This window comes from Eimeria tenella, genomic scaffold (genome assembly GCF_000499545.2).
Source record: "Eimeria tenella Houghton genomic scaffold, Eth_scaff121, whole genome shotgun sequence".
Classification (NCBI taxonomy): domain Eukaryota; phylum Apicomplexa; class Conoidasida; order Eucoccidiorida; family Eimeriidae; genus Eimeria; species Eimeria tenella.
The window spans coordinates 92,792-100,291 of record NW_013541487.1 but is presented as its reverse complement, the minus strand read 5'-3'; positions in this window follow the sequence as shown (position 1 = coordinate 100,291).

The following is a 7,500-nucleotide window of genomic DNA, read 5'->3' as shown; positions in this document are numbered from 1 at the left end:
CCACTTAATATTTGCAGGGGAAAGTTTTGGGGGCCCCCAACAGCACCGTAGCTCAGTGGGAGAGTGGGGGGCTCATAACCCCCAGGTCCATGGATCGAAACCATGCGGTGCTACTTGTGAATTTACTTTTTTATTTAGAAAAGTTTATTTCAATTTAATAATTCTAGAAACAAATTTAAAAGCTTTTACTGAATTAAAACGGCGGAAAAATGGGACGTCGCCGTGGATCCAGGCTTTCCGGGTAGTTCAAAAGACTCTGAAAAACTATTTGGAGCTCCAGCTATTAAAGAATAATAATAAAAAACAATTATAATTATAATTTTAAATCAAAATATTAAAATCTGGCTTTTTTGTCTTCGAAAATATTCCTTTTCGGCGTGAGACGAACTGTTCAAAATCTGTTCAAGTCAGTTGGCCATTTAGCTCAGGACAAACTTGAATGGGCTGCTGCGGCTTCTTTGCTTCTTATCTTTATTTAAACTATTTTTATTTTTATTATTTAAAATTCCTTTTTGGCTTTTATAAGTGTCTTGCTGCAGGCTGGCGCATGCAGTTTTCCCGAGAATGGTCGTGAATTAAATGAAGATAAACTGCAGTCAAATGCAAGAATTTGATAATTAAAGTTTTCGCAATTATAGAAAAATAGCGGCTGTCTTCAAAACAAGATTCTTTTTAAATGTTCTAATCCCACTTTAACAATTTCCCCGGCAAGTTTTAAATGACAAGAGTTGCTGAATTTGAAAGTGTGAAGTCTATTAAAGGCTACCAAATTTTGTTATTTTTATTTCTTTCTTTCATTCTTATTTTCTTCCATTGTTGTGTCCTCACAAATCTCTCTTCAATTCATTTCTATTCTTCTTTTTGCTGCATCTTCTTCTTCTAAAACCTTTTTAGCGAAGCTCAACAGTAACATCATTCCCTTGACTTTTGCAGGTTTCACTCAAAAGTAAAATTAGCTTATTTTTTCCTAAGTCCACAAAGTGCGCAAAACAATATTAATAATCTGAAGGCTAGTTTTGCCAAGCAAGTACAAGTTGCATAAAACCTTTTGAAACTTTTTACCAAGACCTTTCCTCTAGTGTTAATTTTCTATTGTCACACAGAAAATTCACATATGTTCTTGGACTTGAATGAAACATTTCAGGCTTTTCTTTAAAACACAATTCAGCATAATGAACAGTACTTTTATTTCAAAAACAACTTCTTTGGAATAAGAAAAGAACTGAAGAATCTGGCTTAAAAACTTTTGCTTAAAGGCACCTGCATGGCCGTTTAGTCTAGTGGTATGATTCTCGCTTTGGGTGCGAGAGGTCCCGGGTTCAATTCCCGGAACGGCCCTTTTCCAAAGCAGTTTCGTTGTACAATTTAATTTGTTGTTTCAGCTTAACTGCAAGTTTTCTGCTCTCTTGCCTTTGCAGTTGATTGGCGCAGCAAACGTCCAAAAGCTGAAGTGCTGCTGAAGCTGCTGCTGCTGCTGCTTCTGCTGCTGCTGCAGTCCTGGAAAGCCAGTAAATTATATCCGGGTGTGTAAGGGGCAGAGCAGAGGTGCTTCTGCTGGATTTTTTGCTGCTGAAGCAATTAAAATTTGCTTTATTTCAGCAGCTCATTAAGAGCTGGTGGCTCATGCTGCGGCTCGCTACATCTTGTGCATTTTGAAATGCTCTTCCTGAAGAAATTCGTTTTTCTGAGCATTTCTTGATCACAATTCAATCCTTCTTCATTTTTTTTCTTTGCTAAATTTGTGGAGCATTTTGCTGCTGCACAATATGCCGTTTTTTCTTGTCATTCATAACTGCCGCAGTTTGCTGCTTGCTACTTGTAGTTTGCTGTTATCAATTTGCTGCACCTTCAGCACCCGATAAAGTCTACTGAGGATTTATAAGCTGTAAAATAACACAAACTTCAAAAGTATAAGGAAGAGAAAAGCATTTCTTTTAGGCATTTTATGAAGTAGTATAAATAGTTCAGGAGATGCCTTTTATAAGTGCTTTCCATTGAATATGCTTGGGACTTCTTAAGCAATTCTATTACGCTGGTGAAAGAGCCGAAACCCAAAGATAAACAAAAGGAAGGCCGATGCAGCGCGTAAGTCTAAGAGTATAACTTTTCATATTTTACAAACAACAGGCCAGCATATTTTAGCGTGAAGGAGATTTAGACTTAACAGAGAAGCTAATAGATTCGCGAGTGCGTAGAATGCAAGCTTTAATAAAATGCCTTTTGTAAGAGTTTGATTCAAGAGCAGTAAGTCAATCATTAAGGAACAAAATACTACCCAAAGTAGATGCTTTTATTTCTGCCTTGCGTTGCTTGGGGCCAGCGAGCTGCATGGCCTAATAGATCAACTCCTTAGGAAATTAAAACCATTACTTTTTCAAGCAGAGCATGTTCGAAAGCCAACTAAGGAGACTGACCTTTCAAATCAGACCACTCACATGATGTCTTCGGCAAATTCCAATTGTCCTTTTATCAAAACAATCGAAGTTTTAATTACCGTTTATTCCCCATGTCTTCACTACGGACAAGGATCTTCCCCTTCACCTCAACTATTCTTTTCTTTACTCTTTGGTGCCTCGTGGCTTCCCCATTTTTATCTGGAATTAAAGATATTTTCCCTGAGTTATTCCCCCTGAAGTCTAGCTCTACTTTCTGAAGAGTATCTTTCACTGATCCTCACTGTTATTTGAAGGCTGCGGGCTACGGAAATGGACTTCAGAATTTTTCTTTCTACTGGCCCTTCGTCCTAACGACCGCTATACTTACACCAATTTTCAGCTAATAAAACTTCCTAAAAGGACATTTCCTGAAATATCCTTGCCGAAATTCAGCGACTAAAAGCCCTAAAATGGCATTCTTTCGGAAGATCGGCAACAAGATTCTTCGATTAAGGCTCCTAAAAAAGACTCTTTCTAGACTGTCACAGTCGAATTTCAACAATAAAATTACCTAAAAAGATTCTTCTGGAATTAACGAAGGCATCTGTTTATAGCGGCGAAAGCGCCGCGGCCAAAATGTTCACAGCACCCAGCTTTGCATGCAGCGAGAGCATCTGCAGACTCTTCTTAAGCCTCCCTCGTAGCTCTTTTGGTCTATTTCGGGCTAAAACGTCTTTTTAATTTTTATTTTTCTTCACAGTTTAGAGCCATTTCACTTTCCCTAGGCAGCCGGCGTCGCGGCCTTGGGGGGCGGCAACATTCCCCTCGTGAACAATTCCAAATAGCCGGCCTGTGCAGCACAAAAGCAGCAACTTATGATTTTTTGATAAGTCAAATAACGCCTTTCAGCGCAGCTTGCACATGCATGCTGTGCTGGTTTTGAACTATTTCCTTTCCCCAGCCTTTCCTCGGGGCCCCGCCACCCCGGAGGTAGCTGGCAGCATCCAAGCTGAGCGGCCAAGCTGCGGTGTTGCAGCAGCCTTGTTGCTGCAGCAGCAACTGCAGCAGCACCTCCTACAGCAGATGTTGCAGCAGCAGCTCCAGCAGCTCCAGCAGCTGCTGCTGCTATTCCCGCGGGGGCTTGAATTACCCAGCAGCTTGATGCCTCCACAGCGCGCCAGGACAGAAGCCATTGCGGCGATGCCAGTCCAGGGGGAAAGCCACAAGTATCCCCCTGTGGCTTTTTGCAGCCTTTCAGCAGCGCAGCAAAAGGGAGTTTCCCGGCAGTTGCTGCCGCGAGAGCAGCAGCAGATGAGCTAGGGTTTAGGGTTTCCGCATGACAAGAAGCTTGATGCCACAAGCACACTAACTAGCTGCTGCTGCCGCACAAATGTGAAACATGCTGAGGCCTTTTATGTCTCAAGCCTGCTCGTGTCAGCCTGCTATTATCCAATTCAATTAAATTCAATTTAACACCTTGTCAAAAAAACAGCAAAAGGACCTTGTAAAGAACGCACTTCATTTAATTCGGCACTTTATTTATAAAGCAGAGCAAAAGATCCAATAACTTGGGCCAAAAGAATGTTTAAAAAAATTAAAAAAAGATTTAAGTGGCAAGGTCACTCTGGAGGGAATGCCCACAGGTGGAGTCCCGAGGCAGTTGCTGCCCCCTGTGTGAGGCGGAGCTTAAAAGTCTTTTGTTTGGCTTTTTGAAAAGTCAGGAAGTTTTATTTTTCCTGATTTTTGTTTTGTCTTTTGAAACGCTTTTTATTCTTTGAGAGCTGGACTAAAAGCATCTCTTTAAATAACCAGCTTCATGAACTGCAGCAAAAGCCAACTCCGGCAGCAAGCCTCGTCTGCCGCAGCTGCCTTGGGCCAATTCGCTACCGTGGCTGCTGCAGCTGCTGCAGCTGCTGCAGCGGCTGCAGCTGCTGCTTTCTGCTGCTCAGCTTCGCAGCTTGGTAACAGAAGCTCCGCAGCGGCTTCTCCATTGCAGCAGGCCCCAGGGAGCCTCTAGGGACAGAATGCATGCAAAAGCCTTTCTGTAAATGTTTAAATTCAAGGGCTTGGGGTTATCAGGCGGTGGTTTTGTTTCTCCCCGACAAGAAACCCTGCCAACGCCTAGGGTCTAGGGTTTAGGGTTTAGCGCTACGACGCGGTGTATCTATTTCTCCGCGTCAGGAGATGCTGTATCAACGCCCAGGGTTTAGGGTTTAGGGTTATGACGCCGCGGGTTTGCTTCTCCGCGATACGAAATACCCCGTCAACGGCCAGGGTTTAGGCTTTGCTGCTTTGTTTTCGGAAGTCTAGAGTTCCACTTTTTTGGCACTTAAAGTCCAAATTTCTGTCACTCTTAAACAAAGTAAAAAGGCTAGTGTTTGGCTCATTTGCTTCTTTCTTTGGGGCCCTGAAGCAGCCGCAAAGCCAAACTCTCCGAGAGTTGCTGCCCAAAGAATGTCCCCACTAGCAGCAGCAGCAGCTGCTGCTGCTGCTGCGCTGATGCTCGCGGGGGCTTTTTTTGGAGGACTTTTAGAGCTTTTTGAGATAAATAAAAACGCTTTTGGCCTCGCCAGGAAGCCCTGGCCGCCAGCTTTGCTGCTCGTGGGATATTTCGCTTAGAGAGCAGCAGCAGCAAAAGAAAAAGGCCGAAATTCGCACAAGTCCCAACTGCAGCAAGAACTAACAAGCCAGCAAACAACTCCCCGGGGGCCCCGGGGGCCCCGGGGGGTTGTTGAGCTGGCAGCTATTTGCTGCCAACTGGCAGCAGCAGCAGCAGCAGCAGGAGCAGCAGAGAAGAGGCTTTAGGCGAATGCAGCAGAGGCTTGGCAGCAGCAGATTTGTGGCAGCAGCAAACTGGAAGCAAAACGCTGCTGGGGTTGGCTCTTAACTATGGGCGGCGCTGCATGCGGCGTCTGCGCAGGGGAGGCCCTGGGGCATTTTTGAAGATAAAAAAAATCAAATAAACTATTTTGTTAAAACATCTTCTTTTGGGGCTTTATAGCGAGAAACTTTGGAGAAAAAGGCCTCGCATCGTTCTGCTGCAGCAGCAGCCAACGTTGTCTGCATGCGAGGCCTCGGCATGGGGCTGCTGCTGCTGCTGCTGCTGCAGCAGCAAACAGAATCCCCTTCTGCTGGAATATAATACGCTTTTCTGCAGCTTCCCTTCTTTTGGCGGCCACAGTCTGGCCCTAACTCCCCCACCTTATCCTCTGCCTGCAGCATCAGCAGCAGCAGCAGCAGCAGCAGGAGAGGCGACTGCAGCCGCAGCAGAGACCCTGAACAGCAGCTGCAGCAAAAGTACCTTCAACAAAGGCCTAGGAGGCCCCACACTGATTGCCGCTGCGGCCGTCTGCTCCCCTTGCCCATTGAAACAGCAGCAGCAGCAGCAACAACAGCAGCAGCAGCGGCTGCGGCAGCAGCACCAGCAGCAGCAGCAGCAGCAGCAAGGAGGGCCTCAAATGCGGCTTTCCTACGCTTCATAATGAGTGGTTGCCGGCCCGGCAAACCCTTACAGTAGATTGGCCTCTAGAAGCAGCACCAACAGCTACTTGTGCTGCAGCAGCAGACGAAGGACCCGCCGCTGCAGCAGCAGCTGCAGCAGCAGCAGCAGCAGCAGTTGCCGCAGCAGCAGCAGCAGCAACATGATGAAAGACGACGCCAGGGAGCTAGATTTGCTGCACTCCAAGGTGCGCAGTCTGCGGGATAAGCTGCAGGCCCGCGCTGCGCGTACCACGCCCAGCAGCAGCAGCAGCAGCAGCAGCGGCAGCAGCAGCAGCAGCCGCCCGGAAGCAATGAGCACGCAGACTCTAAGAGTAAGCAGCAGGGATGACCGGGACGGAGATGCGGCTGGCGACAGCAGCAGCAACAGCAGCAACAGCAGCAGCAGCAGCAGCAGCAGCAGCAGCAATGGCAGCAAACGTTTCCCGCGCCCACACCCAGGCCAAAGCCGGATGGCTTCGTGGGCTGAGCGTGAAACAGGCCTTAGCAGCAGCAGCAGCAGCAGTAGTAGCAGTAGTAGTGAGCAGCAGCAGCAGCAGCAGCAGCAGCAGCAGCAGCAGCAGCGGCACCTGGAGTATCGGCGGACCTCCCGCAGTGTTGTCCTTGTGTCGAACAGCAGCAGCAGCAACAGCAGTAGCAGCAACAGCAGCAGCAGCAGCACGCAAGACGCGCGCGGCTCCAGCCGCAGCATATTGAAGCGGGGCAGCAGCAAAAGCCCTGAGAGGAGCCACAGGCACACAAGAGAGAGCAGCAGCAGCAGCAACAACAACCACAGCAGCAGCAGCGGCGGGAGCAGCAGCAGCAGAAGCTACCGCCTGTCGCCTCCAAACAAGCATTTGTCCGAGGCGCATGCGCTGCAGCACAGCAGCAGCAGCAGCAGCAGCCTTAATGCAGAAGTTAGCAGCCATCGCAGCCGCAGCAGAAGCAGAGGCCGAGCCCGCAGCAGCAGCACGAACAGCAGCAGCAGGCACCTCCACTACCGCTCAGGCCACGGCAGCAGCAGCAGCAGCAGCAGCAAGCTGCGCATCGGTGAACATTCGCATAGCAGCAGCATGCACGATAGCAGCAGCAGCAGGAGGCACGACGGCAGCAGCAGGCCTGATAGCAGCGGCAGCAGCAGCAGGCCCGAAAGCAGCAGCAGACACGACGGCAGCAGCAGCAGCAGCAGGCACGATAATGGTAACAGCAGACATGACAGCAGTAGCAGGAGACCCGACGGCAGCAGCAGCAGGGCCGACAGCGGCAGCAGCAACCACGACAGCAGCAGCAGCAGCAGCAGCAGGCATGATGGTAGTAGCAGCAGGCATGACGGCAGTAGCAGCAGGCATGACGGCAGCAGCAGCAGCAGACATGACAGCGGCAGCAGCAGCAGCAGGCATGAAAGCGGCAGGCATGACAGCAGCAGCAGCAGCAGCAGCAGCAGACATGACAGCAGCAGCAGGCATGACGGTAGCAGCAGCAGCAGACACGAAGGAAGCAGGCATGACGGCAGCAGCAGCAGGCATGAAGGCAGCAGCAGCAGCAGCAGCAGCAAGCATGACCGCAGCAGCAGCAGACACGGCATCAGCAGCAGCAGGAACAGCATCCATGGTGGGGGCCGCCACTACAGCCGCAGCTGCAGCAGCGA